Here is a 26,815-nt window from a genome sequence, read left to right as displayed (position 1 = left end):
AGAACCTGAAACCATTCCAAGTTCATTTACCAATCTTGTAAAAGTAGCTTGACACAATGGTTTTGTGAAGATATCTGCTAGTTGTTGATCTGTTGGAACAAAGTGCAATTCCACTGTACCTTCATCTACATGTTCCCTGATGAAGTGGTACCTGATGCTGATGTGCTTTATCATAGAGTGTTGAACTGGATTACCTATCATAGCAATAGCACTTTGATTATCACAGTAAATAGGGATTTTGAAATATGTTAACCCATAATCCAATAACTGATTCTTCATCCAAAGAATCTGTGCACAACAACTTCCTGCAGCAATATATTCTGCTTCTGTAGTTGATGTGGAAATTGACTTTTGTTTCTTGCTAAACCAAGAAACCAATCTGCCTCCTAGAAATTGGCAGCTTCCACTTGTGTTTTTCCTGTCAATTTTACAACCTGCAAAATCTGCATCTGAGTAACCTATTAGTTTAAAATCTGATTCTCTGGGATACCATAATCCCAGATCAGCTGTTCCCTTAAGATATTTAAAAATTCTTTTCACAGCTGTTAAGTGAGGTTCTCTTGGATCTGCTTGAAATCTTGCACAAAGACAGGTAGCATACATGATATCAGGTCTACTAGCAGTTAGAGAGAGTAGAGAGCCAATCATACCTCTGTAATCAGTAATATCTACTGATTTACCAGTATCCTTATCCAGTTTTGTTGCAGTGGCCATGGGAGTGGATGCACTTGAACAATCTTGCATTCCAAATTTCTTCAGCAAGTTTCTGGTGTACTTAGTTTGACAAATAAAAGTGCCTTCTTCATTTTGCTTGACTTGAAGGCCCAGAAAATAGCTAAGTTCCCCCATCATACTCATCTGATACCTTGACTGCTTCAGTTTGGCAAACTTCTTGCAAAGTCTGTCATTTGTAGACCCAAAAATGATATCATCAACATAAATCTGGACCAGAAGTAAGTCCTTTCCATGGTTGAGGTAGAATAGTGTTTTGTCTATTGTTCCTCTGTTGAATCCACTTTCCAAGAGAAACTGAGCTAAAGTCTTATACCATGCTCTAGGAGCTTGCTTAAGTCCATAAATTGCTTTATCAAGCCTGTAGACATAATCTGGATGTTTGGAATCTACAAAGCCTGGAGGTTGTTCAACATATACTTACTCCTCCAATTCTTCATTGAGAAAAGCACTTTTCACATCCATTTGAAAGACAGTAAACTTTTTGTGAGTAGCATAAACCAAAAATATCCTTATGGCTTCTAACCTAGCAACTGGTGCAAATGTTTCATCATAATCAATTCCCTCTTGTTGAGAATATCCTTTTGCAACCAGCCTTGTCTTATTCCTTGTAATTATGCCATCACTGTCAGTTTTGTTTCTGAATACCCACTTTGTACCAACAACAGACCTATTCATTGGTCTTGGCACTAGGGTCCAGACTTTGTTTCTTTCAAATTCATTTAACTCTTCCTGCATTGCTTGCACCCAATCAGCATCTTGAAGAGCTTCTTCCACTTTCTTTGGCTCAGTCTGAGAGAGAAAAGAATTGTAAAGACATTCGTTTGAAGTACCTGTTCTAGTTCTGACACCTGCATCAGGATTTCCAATTATCAAATCAGGTGTATGTGATTTAGTCCACTTCCTTGCAGATGGAAGGTTTTCTCTAGAACTGGATGCTCCCCCATGATCCATGCTGTCTTCATTTTCATTTTCTGATGCTCCCCCTGAAACTATGCTCTCTGAGTTGGATTCTTCAGAATTTAGATTTTCAGAATTATCATAACTTGGCTTGTCAGAACTTGACGAATCAGAACTTGAAGAGCCAGATGTGTGTTCTGATGCTTCTTGAGATGTGGTATGTTCTTGAGTATGCTCCCCCTGCATAGGTGCATCTTCCTTTGGCGTAGTCACCACAGTTTCAATAACATCAGAGTTTAATCCATCAGAGTTTACAGTATCAGGACTTAGACTGTCAGGATTTTCAGTATCAGAACTTGAGTCTTCATTTTTAAATCTCAGCTGATCATGATCAATAAAATCTTTAAGACCAGTAATATTCTTGTCATCAAAAGAGACATTGATAGATTCCATGACCACTCTTGTTCTCAAATTATAGACTCTGAAGGCTTTTGTGGAAAGTGGATATCCAATAAAGATTCCTTCATCAGCTTTTAGATCAAATTTAGATAGCTGTTCAGGATGAGTCTTGAGAACAAAACACTTGCATCCAAATACATGAAAGTACTTCAGATGGCTTCTTTTTCTTCACCATCTCATATGGTGTTTTTCCTTGCTTGTTAATGAGTGTTGCATTTTGAGTAAAATAAGCAGTCTGTACAGCTTCAACCCAGAAATAGGTTGGAAGCTTTGCTTCTTCAAGCATTGTACGTGCAGCTTCAATGAGAGTTCTATTCTTCCTTTCAACAACTCCATTTTGCTGTGGAGTTCCAGGAGCAGAAAATTCCTGCTTAATTCCATGATTTTTGCAGAACTCTTCCATTATCAAATTCTTGAACTCAGTGCCATTATCACTCCTTATGGTTTTCACAGAATCTTTGACCAATTTATCCAGATGTTTGACATGATCAATCAAGATAGATGCAGTTTCACTTTTTATGTGCAAGAAATACACCCATGTGTATCTGGTGAACTCATCCACTATGACCAACACATATTTCTTATTTGCAATAGACATGACATTCACTGGACCAAATAGATCAACATGTAGTAGATGATAAGGCTCAAGAATTGATGATTCAGTCTTGCTCTTGAATGAAGATTTTCTTTGTTTGGCCTTCTGACAGGAATCACAAAGGCCATCAGGAGAAAATACTGACTTTGGTTGTCCTCTCACAAGATCTTTCTTGACTAGTTCATTCATATTTTTGAAATTTAAATGAGAGAGTTTCTTGTGCCAATTCCAGCTTTCTTCAATTGATGCTCTACTCATCAGACAGATTGCAGAACCATCAGTACTTGTTGAAAGCTTAGCTTCATAAATGTTACCACGCCTGTATCCTTTTAGAACAACTTTGCCTTTGGATTTACTCACAACTTCACAGTGTTCTTCAAAGAAATCAACATGATAACCTCTGTCACAGATTTGACTTATACTCAGCAGATTGTGTTTAAGTCCTGAGATCAGAGCTACTTCTTTAATGATGACATTCCCAAGATTGATATTGCCATATCCCAATATTTTTCCAATGTTGCCATCTCCATAAGAAACACTTGGGCCAGCTTTCTCCACAAAGTCTGATAGCAGGGCTTTATTTCCAATCATATGTCCTGAACATCCACTGTCCAGAACTAGAATATTTTTCCTATTGCCCTGCAATCACAAAGACCACTAATGATTAGTTTTAAGGACCCAGACTTGCTTGGATCCTTTGGCCTTATCAAGTTTGTTAACATTTGCAGCGGATTTAGCATCAGAGTTCATGTTAACATTTTTCTTATCAGAACTTACACTATCAGACTTTGAATCAGAATTTACATTAGAAGGAACAATGGAAACTTTCTTCAAAGAAGGTTTTAATTGATAATAATCATTGTACAAACTATGATATTCCTTACAAGTATAAATGGAATGCCATAAACTACCACAATGAAAACAAGGATTTTGTGGTTTATATCTAACAGACTGACTCTTAACTCCTGATTTTGAAGGTAAGGAGTTTATGTTCTTATTCTTCCTGCAAAAAGAAGCCAGATGGTTATGACATGTTTTCCTAGGAGCATCAGGAACAGGTTTATAATCATTGCTTTTATTCACACCTTCCTTTCCATTCCTATTTTTCCTAGGTGATTTTACCTTGTTTGCATTCTTAACATCTTTCAGCTTATGCTTAAGCTGCTTCTTAGTCATTAAGCCTATGTTTACTTCAGGTGTCTTTTCCTGTTTTAGTTTGTCAGAAGTTAATCCCTCTCTAACTTCTGATTTATCATTATCAGAATTTATATTTACAAACTTAACAGGTTTTAACTTTGGCTTTTGCTTAACAACAGGCTTAATTTCTACAGTTCCTTTATCATTCTTATCCTCTCCATAACCTAAGCCCTCTTTCCAATTTTCACTACTTAGCAAATTTTGAGTTGTTCTGCCAGAGTTAGTCCAAGTCCTGATTATCTCTCTTTCCTTTTCTAACTCAGTTTTTAGAGATTCATTCATTTTTAGCACTTCATCCCTAACATAAAAAGCATCATCTCTATCCTTCTGAGTTTGATGGAACATAACTAACTCTTTTTCTAAGAAATCATTTCTTTTCTTAAAAGCAAGATTTTCAGAAGTTAATCTTTCACATGTTAAAGTTTGATCTCTATAACTAACAAACATGGTTTTAAGATATCTTCTCAACTCATTAATATCATCAGTATGAAAAGCATAAGTAGTTTGAGGTACCTTTGTTTCAGCAGCTACAGAACTGCTCTCAGCACTTTCTTTATCAGCATTTGCCATCAAAGCATAGTTCTCCTCACTTTCAGAGTCTGAGGTGTCTGTCCAGCTTTTCTTCTTTGTGACCAGAGCCTTGCCTTTGTCACCCTTCACTTTCTTGCAATCAGGAGATATGTGGCCTTTCTCACCACAGTTATAGCATTTGACATTGGTATAATCTCCTCTATCAGACTTTCCTCCTATGCCCTCAGATCTTCTGAAATTCTTTTTATCAGAACTTGTGCCTTTCCTGGAAAACTTCTTTCCCTTCCTGAACTTCCTGTATGCAATCTTTGTGATCCCTTTCACCATAAGAGCACACAGCTTCATCATCTCCTCATCAGCATCAGTCTCAGGCAAGCTTTCAGAATCTGAGTCATCATCACTTTCAGAACTTGATGACTCAGTATCAGACTTTGTGAAAAGAGCTTTACCCTTGTCTTTTCTTGAGGTAGCTGCCTTGGGGAATTCTTCTTCAGCCTTAAGAGCAACTGTCCTTGACTTTCCTCCTTTCCTCTTGCTTCTTTGTTCCATCTCAAGTTCATGAGTCTTGAGCATTCCATAAATTTCATCAAGAGTTGTTTCATCAAGACTGTAGTTGTCTCTTATTGTTGTTGCTTTCAAATCCCAACATTCAGGAAGAGCTAACCGGAATTTAAGGTTTGAATCTTCAAGATCATACTCCTTATTAACCAGTGACAGATCATTCAAGAGTTTGACAAATCTATCAAATAAATCAGTCAATGATTCATTAGCCTTTGAGTCAAAGTGTTCATACTCTTGAATGAGTATTGTCTTTCTGTTCTTCTTAATTGTATCAGTTCCCTGACACCTTGTTTCCAGAGCTTCCCTTATCTCCTTAGCAGTCTTGCAGTTAATTACCCTGTTTGACATTACATTATCAATGGCACTATGCAGTAAGTGTCGTACCTTAGCATCCTTAGCAATTGATGCGATATCTTCAGTAGTATAATCACTCTTCTCCTTTGGTACGGTCTTTGTTGCTTCACCTGCAACTGCAACAGCGAGCTTGGTTGGTTTGTGAGGTCCTTCCTTGATTCTATAAAGATATTCTGGATCTGTAGCTTCCAGAAACATGGTCATCCTCACCTTCCATATGGCATATTCAGATGGTCTCAGTATGGGAACTCTGATGGTTTCATACCGCCTTTGAATTTATGTCTTTGGAGGTTCTTCAGTTTTGGTGTGCTTAGTTGGAGTTTCTGTGTCAGACATGATTGTGTTTGGATCTTTAACTGTATGTGCGTTAACAGATAGGCTCTGATACCACTTGTTAGGTCACACACACTGTAGAGGGGGTGAATACAGTGTAAAATACAATCAAATCGAACTTTTAATATTTCAAGTAACAGAAAACAAACTTTATTGAAACAATAAACTCTGTTACAGTATGGAACTGTTACCTCTCAGTGATGAACAAATATCACGAGAGCTGCTAGGGTTACAATGAATAATCTCTTCGAATATGATAACACTTCTAGTGTAAACCCTATGTCTGTGTTTATATACTACACAGTTACAAGATTATCGCTAATTGATATGGATTATAATTCTGCTTCCTAAAATATATCAATCAGATATCTTTTCTTCCAAGTATTCCATTCTTCACAGAACTCCTTCTTCATGCATATCTCTTCTTATGTTTATCTCGATCTTCTTTCCTTTAATCAACTACTATCCTTATCTGAACATACTCCAGCACTTAAGTTCTGATATCCATCTTCTGATGATTATCTCCTGATAATATAAGTACTGATATCCTTAAGTCCTGACTTCCAGTAAGTACTGATTTATCCTGTTTAAGTAAGATCTGAAAACTAAACATAAATCATATTAGCCATGACATTATCAAATATATCTAACAAATGTTATTTATGATTCAGCTTATTGATTACATTGGTTATCATTTTGAATTGTTTTAGAATTGGATGGTTTTATAAATGTGGACCAGATTCGTGGTCGGACCAGATTCGTGGTCATAGTAGGCTAATGCGTGCCTTGGATCCAGTATATAGAGCAAAACTGGGAGCCTTGCTCGGGGTTAGTGCGTGACTGATCAGCAACCTAACCTTGGTTTTTAAAATGAAAATTGAATATCCAATTTTAATCATTGCTTATTCAGAAACTTGATTCTTCTGAATCATTCCAATTGGTGATTGTTTAACCTCAATTGCTGCTATTATTACTTGCTGAGCTAGTAAGCTCATTCTTGCAAAATTTTTATTTTTTCAAAAGTTGGAAAGGAAATTGTTGGTAACGAGGATTCCCTGTCCAGTGTGCGAGCTAGGATTTCCAGTTAAGTTGGATCGAGCTAGCAGGAACTTTATATTATAGATGAGTTGTGTAAGATTGTAAGTACGATTTCCTTAGCCATTGTAAGTTGAAATAGTTGGGATTTGGTACGATGTAATAAAAGTTAAGTTCATGGCTTGTATTTATACTTTAACCTATTGCGATCCATGATTGTGTATAGAAGGGTCAATGCATATAATACTTTATATACAAGTTTAAATATTGTGGTGTGTGTTGTGAGCCCCAAACTTCTGACCCGGGTTTGGAGGGCGTCACATGTTGGTATCAAAGCTACAGGTTATAAGTCACTGAAACAAGCCTAGATTATCGGGAATGGATAGAGGGTTAGGATTAGGATTAGAAAATAGAAAGATAGAACGTCAAGAGGTTGAGTGCGATCAAATAGTAGGTTTTAGTAGGATTCGTAATGAAATTCGACATCCTTATCTAACGACGCGGTTTTTAGATGGCGGCGATGGAAGATTCTTTTATCCCTGGATCGTATGATCATTCAGAGCCTTCATTCGGAGGACTATCATCTGATTCACGCCTTGCTCGTCCACCGGTATTTTCCATGTCACCTCCTGTTACGATGGTTGCACCTTTTCACATTATTATCTCATCCCCTGGTGTGAGGCTATCTATTCGAGAATTTCCCCCACACACTGATTCTAATTCTACCGGATATTCAGTTATGTGCGCATCTTTTATGTCTACTCTACATTCTGTTCTATAACATCCATTCAAAACTCGTCTTATGGAGTAACAACACCCAGAAGAATGAATTCGAAAGCTATAACATATGGCGAGTACACGAGGCATTAAGAAATGTTAGAAGAAACTAGAGTGAGGATATGTGTGTTTCGGAAGATAGCGCTACCAGGTTATCGGGAGCTACTAATGAGTATGTCACCAACGATTATCTTGTGGAGTGAGCTAGATGGATCTTTAAAGAAATTTGAGAAGATTGGAAATCGAGAGCTTTCTTGAAATTATCTGATGATACTATGATCAAACATGATACGTATAAAAGTAATGTGATACAAATCGACCTTGTGTTATAAAATAAATCTGATGATTACTGGATAGATTTGTTATACTTAGTAATTGTAAGAAGTAATGATGGAAGTATTACCAGTATGAAAGATTTGAGGAAAAGCTATGAATAAGATAATATACAACGGTAACTGGAATTATTGTTGGCCAATGAAGGTAAAATGGACCCAATAAGGGGTAGAAGATATATGGAAAGGAATGGGCTCTTATCTGATTATTTTCCTAATTGGATTCCTTGTGATAGTTGAGAAGGAAGACAACCCACTCATATAGTAATGATGACCAAGTGTATGATTTTCAAAATTTTAAACCAGTTTTTAAAAGAGATTTTCTTAACTTTAAAAACTTGGTTGTCAATTACTACTTGAGTTTCTTGTTTGTTGTAAGATTCAGATTATCCAGATGAATACTTGTTCTAGGGATTGGTATGATCCGTTTAGAAGGCCAAGTGGACCCGCTATTACTGAGAAACTGTTCATCCAATTTCTGAGACGATTAGGGCACGAGGAATATGTCGATTCACGAGAAGCTGAGTATGAGCAAAGAAGATTAAGGAAATCTCTAGACCTTCTAAAGGGAGAACGTTATTAGCAAAAGAGGCAATAAATTGAACGATTAGCAGCATAAGCGAAATTTGAAGTTATGAGTGTAAATCTCGTAAGATTGCAAATAAAATCACATATGAACGTGGAAGCGTGACGCTAAAGATACAAGACCTAATAAATGGGAAATTATTTTAATAATCGATTCAAGAAAGCATTTCTGAGAACTTTCTAAGATTAATACATGACTCGGCATGGGATCTATTGATCGGAAAAGCGTTGAAGCTGTAAACAGATAAAATGCGAATGACGACCAATGATATCATTCTTTCTTATCATTCTTATAAATCTCGAGTAAAGTATGAACTTCTTTCATGATCAGCTTTATAAGGTGATTGTTGAATCCCTTTCAAATCATTCCTTCTTCAAAACATTATTTCCTAATTGGGATAAACAGTGTTATGGTGTGACGATTTGTCGAAATGACAAAAAGTCTGGTGGGACGCCACCTAATCATGTGATGTGTGCCATATGGTATGAAAGATGGCCATCTTGAGTACTAATATGGTTGTCTCATTCCTATTCAAATCATTATTCATTCTTTCTTCTTAAATCCTGATTTGTTGATTCATGAATTTCTCCAATTGTTTCCTTGTACTCTTATTCCTTATAGAAAGTTTTCAATCAGAATCATATACACAAATTCCTTCTTGTGTATGGTCTACTCTTTGAATGTTTTAAAAAGGAAGCGAACTGAACCCGTGTAGCAGACGGAGTTAAATAACAAGTGTGGACAATTGCAAGCCGATGAATGGTGGACATTTATGTGCAGAGAAGAATCATTATACCGATAACGGGATAGTTGCGAGAGCATCAAATCAAAGGCGGAAAATCTATATACATGATACATTTTGAATCCGAGATTTTGGCGTGAACTGGAGTAATTAGTAAACTGTATGAAGTAAATTAACTAGAGAAACAAGAAAGTAAGGCTGCATGTATCAGATGAGGCAAATGATCGATTAAACAATGAAGGCGAATGAAGAAATTCTTAATAATAACCAGATAATCACGTTATGAAAATGAAGCATATCTCAACCATGTGGGAGATATTCGTCATGAAGATTAAAGATCAAAGAAATGCTAGATACGAATAAATTTTAAGTGTGTTCATCAAGGGATGGTTGGGCTTTCCCACTCAAGAAAGTGCGTTGTGGTAAAATTTACGCTTGTAGCAGGGTCGGAAAAGAAGGTTCAATATGGAAAGACATAAGGGGAGATGAAGGTATGGTGGTTTGACTGCAATAATTTTTAAGATGTGAAGTTTTAAAACCAAATGAACTCATTCGCAAGATTATGAGAGTGTTGGTTGAGACCAGGTGCTGGTCATCAGAAGTTGAACAAGTTAATCAATAAGAACAAGTGTATATTGCCAAGGATAGATGAATTGTTAAGTAGAGAGCCTGAATTGAAACATGAACTTGAAAAAATCTAGAATAATTTATAATTATACTCAGTATTGATATCCTGTTATAACCAGAAGATATGAGAAAGGACATGTATCATCAGAATTGTTTGCTATAATCCTAGGTTGAACTAAAATATGGGTTGTATTGGTTAGTATCATATGCGGTGGTGACATAATGAGTTTAGAAGGTGGCAGTGGATTGGTATATTTGAAGGTTGATGATTGTTTGGTTGAGTGACTGTTGGTTGATTGATTGATTGTTGATGTCGGCTTGAGTCCGACTGGTAGTCAATAATATAGAGGAGATGCTGCCCAAATTTTAAGAGATTACCCTGCTTTTAAAGATAGAATGCAAACTTTCGTATGTTATTGATATTCTTGTGATACTCCAAATAATTATGATCTTGGTTCTCGAGGGAGGTTGTTACATCCAATTCGACTATATATAATTGGTCTTTGATTTCATTTAGCTAGTCATCACTTGGTACAATTGATCAATTAAGTGAGTTAATTGGTTAATTTTATCAGTTAATGGTCAGTTAGATGGAAATCGATTCCAATTAGATTAAGTCAAATTTTGATGTGACTTTCAAATCTCAAATCAAAATAATGAGGAATTGGGAAAAAGTAAGGACACTAGTAGAATTCAGAAATTGCTGCAAATGTGTGAGTTTTTACTTGGATGAGTATGCCCTTCATAATGGACAAGAGAAAAAAAATCATTTGTATGGATAAGTGAGAATAATATTTTCAAGAGCTAAAGATTTAAGATGAAGCAACGAGAAGAAAGGAAGAAGGGAGATGGAATAAAGTAGAAATTAATAACTACACCAGTATGGATCTCATTAGATAGTCAGGGAGATGTTATCATCTGCAACAAATTTTTATCAAAGGACATCTTGTTTCTGATAATCATACAATAAATGATTTGTCAAGTATTTCTGTTTTGAGAAAGTGTGAGATACAGTTTTAATTCAAATTCCGATTAATGTTGGTACTTAGGTTGTTGTTAAATATCGAAAATGGTATTAATACAGATGATTGATGTTTACTTCAGAATGGGATGTTGTGAGCATCAAAGTTCGTATTAATATCTAATTTGATATGACAACAAAATGAGTATTAATGTCAAGAGTTCGGTTTTGAATAAGCAATGAGAATGAAGAACGGAGATAGGAAAGGAAGTGGAATCAAAAGGATGATAAAGAAACTATATAAGATGCCAGGATATAGGTAAGATATGGGTAATATGAACGGCAGTGAAGATGGCTGGAGTTGAGCAAGGACTATGACTGTACGATTAACTATCACCCAGGAAAAAGCAAACGTAGTAACAAATGCATTAACCAGAAAGAAAAGACCGAACGTGTTGACAGTGTTGGAAAAATTATACAAGGAATTTCAAAAGTTGAGATTGGAATCCAGAGGTTGCAAACCTGATAATGCAAAGATGTATAGTATGAATTTTCAGCCGGAATTGCTAGAGAAGGTAAAGAAACGTCAAGGGGAAGTAATAAATCAAGATATTAACATTAGAGAAAATATATATATATATATATATATATATATATATATATATACTCAAAAGGATGATCAAGGCATTCCCAGATTTTATTTCAGAATTTGGGATTTCACTAGTGACAGAATTGAAGGATAGAACTGTATAAGAAGCTTACAACTCAAGACATTCGGTCCATCCATGAAGTTCCAATATGTATAAAGATTTAGAGGAAAATTATTGGTGGCCAGATATGAAGAAAGAAATGGTGGGATAGATTAGCAAATGTTACACGTATCAAGGAGTTATGGTGGGACTTCAAAGACTAGATGAATATATTTCTCCAAGAAACGTCATGGTGATGCCACCTGAGAACCAAAGGTGAGGAAAGCGTTAATTGTATTATTATTAATAGGTTATTTAAACCTGATCATTTTCATTTAGTAATAAACAGTTTATCCCATAAGTGGGTTAGTCGCTGTTTGAAGAAATGGCGGTATGTCATCAGATCCAGAAACTAATTGTAGATAATCAATATGGGGTGATTTAAAATTTGACGTGAGTATTCAGAATACGATAAATTATGTCGAACAAGAATGGTATGTACTACTCCTAGATGAACGGATAATAAGTAAAGCAGAACTAAAAAGATAGGAATATGGTTGAACAATGATAACTCAAGAGATTCAAGCTACTCCGAAGGTATGATACGAGATATAGATGTCAAAGAAAATTTTCTAATAGTATGGCATAAGGAAAGAATAAACGTTATATGTGAATAGACGTCAAGGAAAGCATTGCGGTCAGTTTCGTATGAGAACTCCTTAGAATCAAAATAAATGATGATATGGGTTAAAAATATGTTGGTGATGCCTCCAGGTTAGTGTACTTTCTTTAAAATGGTAAGAGATCTTCGCTCGATAAACATCCTCGATTGTGATTCAAGGAAATTAAAATATGGTGATAAGTTTGTGGGTCAGTCATATTCAGTCGAGATTTTATCATTAATTCTTAACCCTGGAGTAATCTCGAGAACGTTAGAAATCGAATACGCCATGGTTCGGTATATCATTTGCAGATGGACGAGAAGATTAAAAGAACGATTAAAGAGCCTGGAATACGATTGGAAGTGATTATTAACTAAGTTAACATAATAGAGAAACATGTGGGAATGGGGTTCAATAACCAGTAGCTATTACAAACGTTCATGAGCACGAATTACTAGAATTATGAATAAAGGATAATTAGTAAGAATTATGCTAGTCCTTTTGAGACAGTAAAATAGTCAGGATAAGTGTAAGTAAGTTGGCTTCACCGCCACACTTTTAGCAGATTCATAAGGAATTCATATGTGTACACTCAGGAAGAATAATTTAGCTCCATTATATATAAAATGGAGACTTGGGTTGAATTATATGAGCATCAGATGGATTATGATGCCAATAAGAGGCTGTTAAGTAGTGAGTGATGCTGCGAGTAAAAGTTTATAAAGTTGTAGGGTTGAAAGATCAACCTGAGAAAATGGAAGTGAGATACTTGAATATATCATTATCTGATCCTTAGTATGATTCTGGGGACAGAATCCTTTTAAGGGGGGAATGATGTAATATCCGGGATATCGCGTGTAATTATTTTTATTAATAAGTAATTCTTATATGATTATTATGTGATTTTTGGTGAATTATCTGATGATTGATGTGAATATGTGAATGCTTATATGTGATACAATATAAGTTTGTTAATTTTACTATGACCAGAATAAAATATAGATGATTATGGTATTTTTCAGGTAATTTTTGGGTTGTTAAATGATTTTATATTGATTTATGAATTTATTAATTATTTTCTGAATAATTACAAAATTATTTTATAAAGCCGGAAATCGTCCGACTTTAACCGTTTTTTCGTTTTTACAACCCGAAACTCTTCCGAAAACTCCTTCCTAACCTAATCTGGTAATTCCGGACATTTTCCGTGTTTTGACTTTTTCAATCCGGATTACGGTTTGACCCGTGCGCGACCCGGCGCAAGATTTTAGATACGATAATCATTTCGGTGAATCAACAAAACCTGTATTTTTGAAAGACGAGATATTCTTACATTAATTTTCGTATAAAGTGTTTTATAAGAAGCCCGGTTTGGATAATTATCCAGTACGGGTACTAAATTGGATCGAATTTTGGAATTACTTAGCGGCTAAGTAACTAATTTATCGATCCAATGCTCGTTTATGCAGTTACTTAGTGGCTAAGCAACTAATTTAACGATCCAAAACGATCCAGATTGAACCAATATTCCGTAAATATATATAGCATATTTCTTATTTCATTTTATTCGTTTATTCATTTACAACCAGTAAAAATATAGTAATTACAGAGAAAAACCCTAAAAACGAAACATTCTTGAGAATCAAATATATGAACAAAGGCGTTATCGAACTCCGATTTGGGCGTGCAACATATCAAAACGAAGCTCTCGAAATCTTCTTTCTGAATCAACCATTTGTTTTTCCCCAAAAATCAAGGTATTTTTATGATTTAATTATTGAAACTCGAATTAATTATGGATTAAAATATGAATTTTTATTCTTGATGTTTTTGATATGATTTGATGGCATAATCGTGTAGATTATTCCTCCTGGTCATTTTGGTATATTATATGATTAATTTGGAGTTCAATAACATATAGAAAATTGAGTTTGATTCTCGAAATTGAAAATTAGGGTTTATGTGTTAGAATGTTCTTAATTAGAATTTAGGTGTTTTTGATTCAGGAGTTATTGGTTAGAATTATTTACACCATCTTGTAGATCGTAAACAGACGAATCGAATGGTGTATATGAAATTAATAGACGATAGCCGGAAGGGCTTCGTCGGAAAATGGTGCAAGGCGGCGGCGTAGAACTCTTCGACGTGATTTCCCAGCGATTCGGTCGTTATTTGATTGATTTTAAACACATAATCGTGTTCCTGGTATCGTCATCTACATATCTGCACAAGTTGAAGCCAAGCTGGGCCCGTTCGAGGGATCGTCGGGGAGCTCAGTCGCCGTTAATGGCGGCTGGCGGTGGCTGAACGGCGAACCTCGCCGGAGAAGACGGCTAATTGCCGTTTAGCCCCCCTTACTTTTCAAAATTTGCAAAACTAGTACTATAGTTTTAGAATCTTTCAAAAATCAGATTTCTGTTTTTTTTTATTTTCAAAAATGATATTCTTATTATTTTAAAAATCAGAAAATTATTTATTTAATTATATTAAATTCAGAAAATTATTTGAGCTTTAAAATATTATTTTGAATTATTTGCAAGGCTCGATAAATATTATAAAATTATTTTAAAATCAGATTCGGGTGTTCGAACCATATTATTTAATTATAAAATGATTCAGAGTCCTGTTTTAATTCCGAAAAATATTAAAAAATTCATAATAAATACTTGGAAAATCATTTTAACCCTGAATCTTCTTTGAAAACTTATTTTGATCGAATGCCTTACGTGTTATGTGCTATGTGTTAACTGATTGATGCGGTATATGCTTATATGGTTATGGTTTGACTGTTTTATTCATAACTTTCAATCCGTAAATCGGATTTGGGTGAAACGAAGGGTAGATAAAAGCTTATGATGTCTATATGACGATTAGAATAATATGAGTCTGAATAATTGATAGATACTTGTGATGCCTAGCAGAGTCAGTGAGGCATAGAAAAGGAAACCAATGAACTATAAATAGAATCAAAGCGTAGAAAGAGAAGGAAAGTGACTGATAAATAGAAGCAAGGCATAGAATGAGAAGAAAAGTGGTTGATGAGTAAAACTGTTAGATGAGTACAAGTAAAGTGGAAATCGTCGATGATAAGGCAAGTACTTCTGAACTTCTCTTCAAGATATATTGCAAATATTTTCGAACTGTTTTCATAACATGTCGCTATTATTCAAATAATTCTTGTTCTATATTGCAAGTGCTTTAAACTATTTAACCTTGAACCCTGATTCTTATTGATCTTGAGCCATAAGCCTTATTCTTCATCAAACAATTGATTGTTGAATTTCCGGATACGAGCCATACACATACGATACTACTCCACAAATACATATCTACCACATACTGATTCTGATATTGAATTTCTTAACATACCAACCCTTATCCCTTGTTTAACAGAAGACCAATTCTTGGAACCCTTGAACCCTTGTTCTTTTACTTTCTGATTCTTTCCTTGATTGAAAGCCAATATTTTTGAATTCCTTGTTATATCGACATAGTATTGTGAATAACTCTATGCTTCAAGATAAATATTATTTATGATTCAGCTTATTGATTACATTGGTTATCATTTTGAATTGTTTTAGAATTGGATGGTTTTATAAATGTGGACCAGATTTGTGGTCATAGTAGGCCAATGCGTGCCTTGGATCCAGTATATAGAGCAAAGCTGGGAGCCTTGCTCGAGGTTAGTGCGTGACTGATCAGCAGCCTAACCTTGGTTTTTAAAATGAAAATTGAATATCCAATTTTAATTATTGCTTATTCAGAAACTTGATTCTTCTGAATCATTCCAATTGGTGATTGTTTAACCTCAATTGCTGCTATTATTACTTGCTGATCTAATAAGCTCATTCTTGCAAAATTTTTATGTTTTCAACAGTTGGAAAGGAAATTGTTGGTAACGAGGATTCCCTGTCCAGTGTGCGAGCTAGGATTTCCGGTTAAGTTGGATCGAGCTAGCAGGAGCTTTATATTATAGATGAGTTGTGTAAGATTGTAAGTACAATTTCCTTAGCCATTGTAAGTTGAATTAGTTGGGATTTGGTACGATGTAATAAAAGTTAAGTTCATGGCTTGTATCCATACTTTAACCTGTTGCGATCCATGGTTGTGTATAGAAGGGTCAATGCATATAATACTTGATATATAAGTTTAAATATTATGGTGTGTGTTGTGAGCCCCAAACTTCTGACCCGGGTTTGGAAGGCGTCACAGGTTGGTATCAAAGCTACAGGTTATAAGTCACTGAAACAAGCCTAGATTATCGGGAATGGATAGAGGGTTAGGATTAGGATTAGAAAATAGAAAGATAGAACGTCAAGAGGTTGAGTGCGATCAAATAGTAGGTTTTAGTAGGATACGTAATGAAATTCGACATCCTTATCTAGCGACGCGGTTTTTAGATGGCGGCGATGGAAGATTCTTTTATCCCTGGATCATCTGATCATTCGGAGCCTTCATTCGGAGGACTATCATCTGATTCACGCCTTGCTCGTCCACCAGTATTTGCCATGTCACCTCCTGGTACGACGGTTGCACCTTTTCACATTATTATCACATCCTCTGATGTGAGGTTATCTATTCGAGAATTTCCCCCACACACTGATTGTAGTTCTACCGGATATTCAGTTATGTACGCATCTTTTATGTCTACTCTACATTCTATTCTATAACATCCGTTCAAAACTCATCTTATGGAGTAACAACACCCAGAAGAATGGATTCGAAAGCTATAACATATGGCGAGTACACGAGGCATTAAGAAATGTTAGAAGAAATTAGAGTGAGGATACGTGTGTTTCGAAAGATAGCCGCTACCAGGTTATAGGGAGCTACTAATGAGTATGTCACCAACGATTATCTTGTGGAGTGAGCTAGATGGATCTTTAAATAAATTTGAGAAGATTGGAAATCGAGAGCTTTCTTGAAATTATATGATGATAATATGATCAAACATGATACGTATAGAAGTAATGTGATACAAATCGACCTTGTGTTATAAAATAAATCTGATGATTACTGGATAGATTTGTTATACTAAGTAATTGTAAGAAGTAATGATGGAAGTATTACCAGTATGAAAGATTTGAGGAAAAGCTATGAATAAGATAATATGCAACGGTAACTGGAATTATTGTTGGCCAATGAAGGTAAAATGGAATCAATAAGGGGTAGAAGATATATGGAAAGGAATGGGCTCTTATCTGATTATTTTCCTAATTAGATTCCTTGTGATAGTTGAGAAGGACGACAACCCACTCATATAGTAATGACGACCAGGTGTATGATTTTCAAAATTTTAAACCAGTTTTTAAAAGAGTTTTTCTTAGCTTTAAAAACTTGGTTGTCCAATTACTACTTGAGTTTCTTGTTTGTTGTAAGATTCAGATTATCCAGACGAATACTTGTTCTAGGGATTGGTATGATCCGTTTAGAAGGCCAAGTGGACCCGCTATTACTGAGAAACTGTTCATCCAATTTCAGAGACGATTCGTGGTCATAGTAGGCCAATGTGTGCCTTGGATCCAGTATATAGAGCAAAGCTGGGAGCCTTGCTCGGGGTTAGTGCATGACTGATCAGCAGCCTAACCTTGGTTTTTAAAATGAAAATTGAATATCCAATTTTAATCATTACTTATTCAAAAACTTGATTCTTCTGAGTCATTCCAATTGGTGATTGTTTAACCTCAATTGCTGCTATTATTACTTGCTGAGCTAGTAAGCTCATTCTTGCAAAATTTTTATGTTTTCAACAGTTGGAAAGGAAATTGTTGGTAACGAGGATTCCCTGTCCAGTGTGCGAGCTAGGATTTTCGGTTAAGTTGGATCGAGCTAGCAAGAGCTTTATATTATAGAAGAGTTGTGTAAGATTGTAAGTACGATTTCCTTAGCCATTGTAAGTTGAATTAGTTGGGATTTGGTACGATGTAATAAAAGTTAAGTTCATGGCTTGTATTCATACTTTAACCTGTTGTGATCCATGGTTATGTACAGAAGGGTCAATGCATATAATACTTTATATACAAGTTTAAATATTATAGTGTGTTGTGAGCCCCAAACTTCTGAACCGGGTTTGGAGGGCGTCACAGGCATGCTATTAGTAAACATGTTATTCCAGTATGACATGCTAAATGGCATTTATGGCATACTAAATGCAACATAATAAGGATTAGGTGCAAATGGCATATTAGCAAACTGTGCATTCATATTCTGTGTAGACATATAATTCATAGGCATGGGAGGCATGGCATTCATGTTAGGAAAGTGAGGTGACACAGATATGGAAGTAGTAATGGCAGATTTGCAATTAACAGACAGATGATTTACACTACCACACTTGACACAGATTTTTCTAGGAGCATATTTATCAGGTGTGTAGTTATTGTGTTTGTTAATCCCTACCTTACTATTTCTATTATTTTTCTTTTTAGCCTCTGTTTTTACCTCAATCTTTTCAAGTCTGTCACTTAACTGTTTGACAGTCATGTGACCAACATTAGCCTTTTTCCCTTTCTTAACTTGACTCGATTCTCCTGAAACAAAGTTCTTGAAAATAGATCCATACTTCTCATTCAGCTTAACAAGTTTGGCTTTACTTATAGGCTTGCTTATAGCCGATGGATGAGGATTTTCATCATTCGACGGATAACCCTTTTTGTTATCCGACGGATGATCCTCATCATCCGTCGAGTCTACATCTGTTAGCACTCCATCTACCAAATTTGGTTCTAGTTTCTCTTTGTTCTTTTTCCAGGCTGCATCACATAAAGACTCAATTCCTTGAACTTTGGTGATTTGAGCATGGATATCCCTAGATATTTTCCATGCCTTAATCACCTCCTGTTCACGCTCGAGTTGCTTCTTCAAAATTTCTTTTTTCTTCAAGGACTCAGTTAATTCCTCCTTGGCAATCTTACATTCAATTCTTAATTTTTCAAAATCAATGAACTGAGACTCTAGCACATTATTCCTCTCACTTAAAAACAAATTGTTTTCTTTGATTTTAGCATTTTCTTTAGTAAGAGACTTAAGTGTAACACGCAAATGATATAACTCTGTAGACATGTCATTTATGGCATCATTACACTCAGCTTTAGATAAATGTGCAAGGTTTGTAGTAATTACCTGATTACTTGAAGAACTTGTTTCTGTTTCATCAGACTTGGCCATTAGGGCTAGATTAACATAGATGACATCTTCATCCAGACCATCTGCTGCCCAGTCATTTTCTTGTGTAATGAAAGCCCTTTCCTTTTGTTTGAGCAGTTCAAAGTATTTTTGCTTATAATCCACATGCTCAAACTTTTTCTTACTGGAATCTGACTTCCTACACTTACTGGCAAAGTGCCCTGCCAAGCCACATTTGAAACATTTGAATTTTGATTTATCCACCATGTTTCTATTTGGCTTGGCTGCTCCAAAGTTCATTTTGAACTTGAGCTTGGCAAATCTTCTGGAAAGAAATGCTAAATGTTCATCAATGTCTTCCATGTCATCTTGGCTCAAAGAATCTTCACTTTCTACTGCAAGCCCCTTGCCCTTGCTTTCACAGACCCTTGAAGTTGACTCAACAGCTTCCATCTCCATCTCCTTCTCTTTCTCTAACTCAGCAACTAGTGCAATAGACCCTCCTTTCTTCTTTCCTCTCTCCATCCTCTCATCTTGCTCTATTTCAAGCTCATATGTTTTCAGGATGACATACAGTCTCTCCAAAGTAAACTCCTTATAATCTTGAGATTTTCTCAATGAGACTGTCATTGGTTTCCATTCCTTTGGAAGAGATCTAAGGAATTTCAAATTGGAGTCTTTTGTCTGATTGACCCTTCCATGCAGCTTTAGAGCATTTAGTAGTTTTTGAAACCTACTAAAAATGTCAGTGAGAGACTCACTTTCTTCATTATGAAAATGCTCATATTGCTGAATCAGTAGCTGCATCTTGTTTTCTCTAACTTGCTCAGTGCCATCACATATGATCTTTATTGTATCCCAAACATCCTTGGCAGTTTTGCAGTTGATAATGTTGTCAAACATATCACCATCAACTCCATTAAGCAGGATAATCATGGCCTTTTTATCCTTCCTGACTTGTTCAATGTCAGGATCATACCATTCATGCCTTGGTTTGGGGACAGATGGCTCATCTCCAGTTGCAGCTCTCATTGGAACATGAGGGCCTCTTTCTATGCAGTCAACATAGGCCTCATCTTGAGAAAGCAAATGAAGATGCATCTTTACCTTCCAATGATGGTAATTATCTTTATCCAGAAACAGAATCTTGACTCCAACATCCTTCTTGTTCATCTTGCTGTATTGTTTTGATCTTTAAACTCTTTGTAAGTTAAGAGCTTGCTCTGATACCAATTGTTAGTCCCTTAACAATATAACAAGAATTACAGAAGGGGGGGTGAATGGAATTCTTGAAACTTTTTCTTGATTAAAAATGTTCTAACTCGAATATGTATACAAGTGTGAATTGATTAGCACAATGCAGAATAATTACTTAAATGAATCAAAATACAAGTAATTAAAAACAAAAATCTTTAAAAACTTTCTGGTGGATTTGAATGATTCCACCAGAGATATATAATATATATCGAGAGAACCCTGTGTACAAAAAGCTCACAGCTGCTTACAAATATTGAACAACTAAGAATGCAGAGAAATGCTAAGAATTCTGTTTACAAATGTTTCTCTGCTTGTATCTCCGATTTTTCCTTAGTTGCTACTTCTTGGTTTATATATCACCAAGATTACAAAGTAATGAGACAGGATAATAAAATAAAACTATCTAGTTTATTACAATGCTACTTCATTACTCTATTCCAGCATCTTTGAATATCCTCATAATAGAATGGAAATGGCAATGCTTCTTTGTTCTCGAAAACCTAGTTGAATAGGCTACCACATTCCATTTGCATCCACTCGATGCATGTGACTGTGTTGTCACTATCAACAGATATTTGAATTCTTTATCCATCAGGTTCATGATCATCCATCGAGTTATTGATCATCCGTCGAGTTATTGATCATCCGTCAGGTTGTTGATCATCCGTCGTATTCATTATTGTTCACCCATCGGGTAGCAATCAGGCACTTGACTTCATTTCTCTTATGCAGAATTACAAGACATCATCTATGTACAATTAATCAACCTATTCTGCATATCTAACTAAAGTCAACATGACTTAAGTACTACTACAGATTCTAAATAATGTGTATGCAGAAATGTGCTACAGACTTATTGTTACATAAGCTACTCACTCGATGGATAATAAGTCATCATCCGTCGGGACTATATTGAGTCATCCGTCGGGACTATAAACCTTATCCGTCGAGTGCTACATAATTTCACTAAGTAAAATCTACTAAGGTGTTTTGTTCATGAAATCATCAAGTACACAACATATACACAACAGTTAACAAAATATGAACTATAAAAAAATTAGCTTAATATTTGTATAAAATGGGCGTATCAATTTACTTGTATGTATAAAATGGGCATATCAATTTACTTGTATTCTAAGCTTAATATTTGTTGCATTTATTCAGTTAGCATTTTACAATTTATTCTAATTTTACTTTTATTAAGTCTGCAAAGAAAAAGAAAATACCACCTGGCCCCAGGACCCGTTCTCGAGCCAATGATGTGAATTTATGCGAGAAGGATCCTGTGCCTGCAGCTACCTGCAAAAAAGCAAGCAAAAAAGTCCCTGCCAAGAAGGGAGTGGAAAGTTCATCTGCTCGAAAGCTTCTAAATCCGACATGTAGTAAATTGTTAAAACAATGTGGTGATATTGAAAGTGGTTCTGTTGCTGCTTATGTCGTACTGCGCGAACGTCAAAAGCAAAATCTGGAACTTGAGCCAAGGATTGAGGATGTCGGTGAATCAAGTTTACCAAATGTTGATGAAGGCGGCGAACTAGGTAATTAAAATAGAAGCATGATAATTTCTATATTTGTGCGATAATTAGCATTTATAGGGCCAAAATTGTGTATTGATATTTCTATATCATGTTTATATCTGGACAGCTCCTAAAAAGTTTCGAGGAAGATAAAAAATGCTAAAAGTTCACAGAAGGAGTAGTAATGAAAATGTGGTCATTACATTGAGTAAACGAAATCAGCCAATTGGAGATAAGAAGGTTACATCTGAGCTAAGTAACTTTATTGGTACGCTGGTCAAAGATCAAGTGTCGATTGCTCATGTTAACTGGCATGTTTTTCCACAAGATCTAAAGAAGAAAATGGTGGAGTACACTCTGGTAGACATTTTCACGTAAACCTAACAATCTTTTTTTGTTTCATTTATTTGAGTTGAAATAATATATTTTTCTGTTTGACACATTGTAGGAAAGGTATGATATCCTTCCAGGAGGTTTAAAGTGGATAAACAAGACACTTAATACTTGCTGGAGAGTGCATAAGTCCCGGGTGAAGAAGGAGCATTACACAAAATATGACTCCGATGAGCTAAGGATTGAAAACAGGCCTCTTGAAATTCCTCTTGAGGATTTTAAGTTGTTGCTGAAGTATTGGGAAGATGAAGGAGTTCAGGTACTCTTGACACCCTAACACGTATATAAAAAATAAAATTAAGCTTAAATTGTCAATTTGCTTCATTATTAGAGACACATAAGTACATTCTAAGTAGAGAATTAAATTGTTTTTTGACGGTAACTTGCAAAGGATAATACAGCCCGTCGTAATTCTTATGTTGACCCACACACTCTCGGTCGTAGACCTCTTGCTGTTGTTAGACAAAAATTGGTATGGCATCATTTAAATTGTTAAAGAAAAAATATTCAATTTAGGTGCCAAACTAGTCTGACATTGCTCTGTATATTTTTTTGTACATTCTAGAAAAACAAAGACCCAAATTTGATGTCTCCATCAGATGCTAAAGTGTATTTAAAAAGCCGCAAGCGCAAATCAGGGCGCAAGTACAAATCAAATAGTGAAGCCATTGAAAAGCGAATGGTAAGCATATTTCTAGTGGTAAATAATAACCCTGAACATGTTCTACCTTTAACAAATATATTGCAAATTTCTATTGTAGAGTTCCATTAGGAGGTGCTGGAAGAAGGGAACGTTGCAAACGAGTTGCTTCCCAGTGGCGGACATGGACCAGATTAGCTAGTGGGAAGGAGAGGTGATATGTCCGGCTCGGAAAAAGGTCCTACTACTCCACAACCTTCTGCTGCTAATTTAAAGGAGATAACTCAAGAGCTGGAAGCCAAGTTTAGCAGAAAGCTCCAAGATAAGATGGCCTGGATGTTAAAAAAACTCGGCGAGGCGAATCCAGGTATGAACATTGATGTTGAATCTTTTGTACGACCGAGTCAAGGGATCATGATGAGAATGTCACTCCTTTTGCCAGTGGAACTCACACTCCAGGCACTGAAGGCACTCGAGGTCAAGGCACTGAAGGCACTGAAGGCAATATAATTTAAGTATTTTGTAATCATCGAATTTGTTTTATTATAATCTCGTAACTAGTTTCGTTATTTTAACGGTTAAGTAGTGGTGGTTGTTTTGGTTGGTGAATAGACTTTGAATGTAGATTGTTTTGGTTAGTTGTTTTAGTTGGTGGATGGAGTTGAGACTTGGTGGATGGAGTTGGGAGTTATTTGAATGGTCATGTAGTTGTGGTATGTTTGGTACTTATATTATGGGATTCTTCTGAAAACAGGAATGGCATTTCAAAAATTTATATATTAACTGTTACATTAGCCTAATTTACTGTTACAGTATCTTACATTTAGTATTACATAATTATGAAATGTGTGTTAAATTATTGTAGAATTTGTGTTACAATAGATAAACATAGTGTTACAATAGGTTATGTGGGCCCAACAGGTGGGCCCCATAAGTGGGCCCCATAAGTGGGCCCCACAGGTGGGTCTCAGATGGGCCCACCCTGTGGGGTCCACATTAAAAAAATCAATCAAGCTATTGTAACACTAATCAGGTGTTACATTTGGACATTATATTGTTACAATAGGACCCTATTGTAATGCTTTTACTGGTGTTACAATAGATAAAAAAAGTGTTACAATAGAGGGTCTATTGTAATGCTCGCAGATGTAACGCCCCCTATTGTTACAATAGACCAATTGTAACACTTTTTTGGCATATTGTAACACCAGGAGTGGCATTACAATAGGCCACTTATGGTGTAGTGATTGCACGGGTTATAGAGCTAGTTATATCTAAAAGCACATGATTAATGTTAAAATATGGGTTATATATTAAAGTAGTCACTGAAGTGATCCCCGTATTTCATCAATGTGAACGTGGTCTCAAATGCACCACTATAGTAATGGATATTGACTGGGATATTTAGATTGACCAATTAACCAAACGGAAAACGTGACGGTGCTGACATAGATATAGACATGGCATGACAGGTGTAGTAAACATGATTATATTAGAAAATAAAAGCTAAATTAAGGACATAACACAAAACATAATCGACATTTGGGGATAAAAACCCTAACACAATTTGCGGTGCATTTAAAAGGGACTCTTGTGCGATTACTTCAGAGTAGCTTATATTTGTGTATGGTAACATGTGCGTACTCTTATCTTTGCATATTAACATTCGTTGTATGTGCGTTTCGAAAGCAATATGTGGAGGTTTATGTGTTTGTTAGTTTAGGGATTGATTCGTATAATTCGTATAAGTTTTTAATTCGATTATGTCATTTAATTCTGCCTTATGTTTGATGTATATGCTTTAATATATGTGTTACTTTCATGAAATATTATGGAATCATTTATAAGTGTATATGTGTATCATCATGGTGATTTGATACAGCTTCATGTAATCAAATACAAGGGGGAAGTTGATGTAGTTCCTGGGGTTGACACTGATGTGTTCTCTTTTAGGGATTTAGATGATTTCGCCAATGACTATGTGTATGACCCCTCCGAGTTGCTCTATTTTCAAACTGGCATGCGTATTACTAATGATGTGAAATTATTGTATGATGATAGCAGTGTTAGGGAGATGTTAGATATCCACAAACCATTTGGTAAGATTGATTTATATATAGATCACTACTCCATGGATGAAGTGATTAACTCATCATTTGAGGAAAACCTGAATAAAATTGAAGATGTGGAACTAGGTGGGGATAAGGACCGGGAGGGGGGATGAGGACTGTAGTGATCTAGACTATGATAAGGAAACTGAGAGTGAAGTTTCCGAGAGTTTTAGTGATGATGACATATTTGTGGATAGTGATGAGGAGTCTGTACAGTATAGAAAACATTCAAAAAAGGTTCAACATGAGATGGGTATTGGAGTAAATAATGTGCCTAAGGCTGGTTTAGAGTCTTTCCCTAGAGGCCAAATTGGAAGTGATGAGTCAGATTTTGGTTCTCAAGAACTTAGGTCAGATTACTCTTCAAGTGAAGATGAGAACTCTAAAATTGGTTACATAGGTCCACCAAATCCTAAGAAAAGGAGAAGAAATAGGCATGGGGTTAGAATCAGTGAGAACTACAATATTGTGAATTAGCATATGTAAATGAAATTTTCTAGTATATAAGAGTTTAGGGATACTGTTAGCGAGTATGGCATGAAGGATAGAAGAGGGGTTCGGTTTGTGACTAATGATGCACTAAGGTGCCAAGTTTGTTGTGAATATGATTGTATGTTCTATATGTGGTGTAGTAAGGATAAGGATAGTGACAATTGTACAATAAAAACCCTCTTTCCTGAACACACCTGCACTAAACCCTATAAAAACAAGCTTGCTAGTGTGAAGTACCATATCGAGGTGTTTGGAGATATGATCAAGAAGAATCCACAATGGAAAGTCAAAGAGATGGATGGGACAATAAAAAAGTTGGAAATTAAGGTGACCATGATTAAGATTCTTAGAGTAAGAAAAGCTGCATTGGAAGGGGTTCAAGAAGCACTGAAAGAACATTACTCTAGACTTAGAGATTTTGCACATGAGATATTGAAAACTAACTCCAATAATACAGTTCAGATAAGGACAACAAGACTGAATGAAACTGATGCAAATAAGTTCAAGAAGATTTACATATCATGTGATGCTTTGAAGAAGGGATGAAAAGGCTGGATGCAGACCTATGATAGGGCTTGATGGATGCTTCTTGAAAACTATCTGCGGGGCCAACTGTTAGGAGCAATTGATGATATCAAACAGAATCTATCAGAAGTTCACTTCAAAACTTATATATCAACGGATGCTGATGACATCAACGGATGATGAAATATTAACGGATGATAGGATATCAATGGATGATGATTTCGATGGATGATGATGTCAATGGATAATGAAATCAGTATTTGTTACATCAGTTGATCTTCGATGAGGAAAAGGAAACATGAACTCAAGGTGGTGAAGGACTTTATCTCAGAAGCAATTGTATAGGTTTCCTTGTTGTTAATAGAATAAGATTCCTTATATATTGGTACTTGTGCTCTATATAAAGCATAGTTTAGGTTCATGCTCTAAGCATTGCGACATTGTTATATCTTTCGTATAACCTAGCAGTTCTCAAGGATAATTGTTCATCCTTTTGAGAAAGTACGTTTGTAATAAGTTTTTATCAGTTAATATAAAAATTGTTGATTCTGTTGAAACTTTGTCGAATAGATTGTATTAACTGTATTCACCCCCCTCCCTCTAAAGTTGATTAAGGGCCTAACACCAACTATTATCTGTAGTTGAAAGGGATGTGAACAATCAAATGTTCCCAATCGCATAT

Source organism: Apium graveolens, chromosome 10 (assembly GCF_009905375.1).
Source record: "Apium graveolens cultivar Ventura chromosome 10, ASM990537v1, whole genome shotgun sequence".
Classification (NCBI taxonomy): domain Eukaryota; kingdom Viridiplantae; phylum Streptophyta; class Magnoliopsida; order Apiales; family Apiaceae; genus Apium; species Apium graveolens.
Note: the sequence above shows the minus strand (reverse complement) of the source record.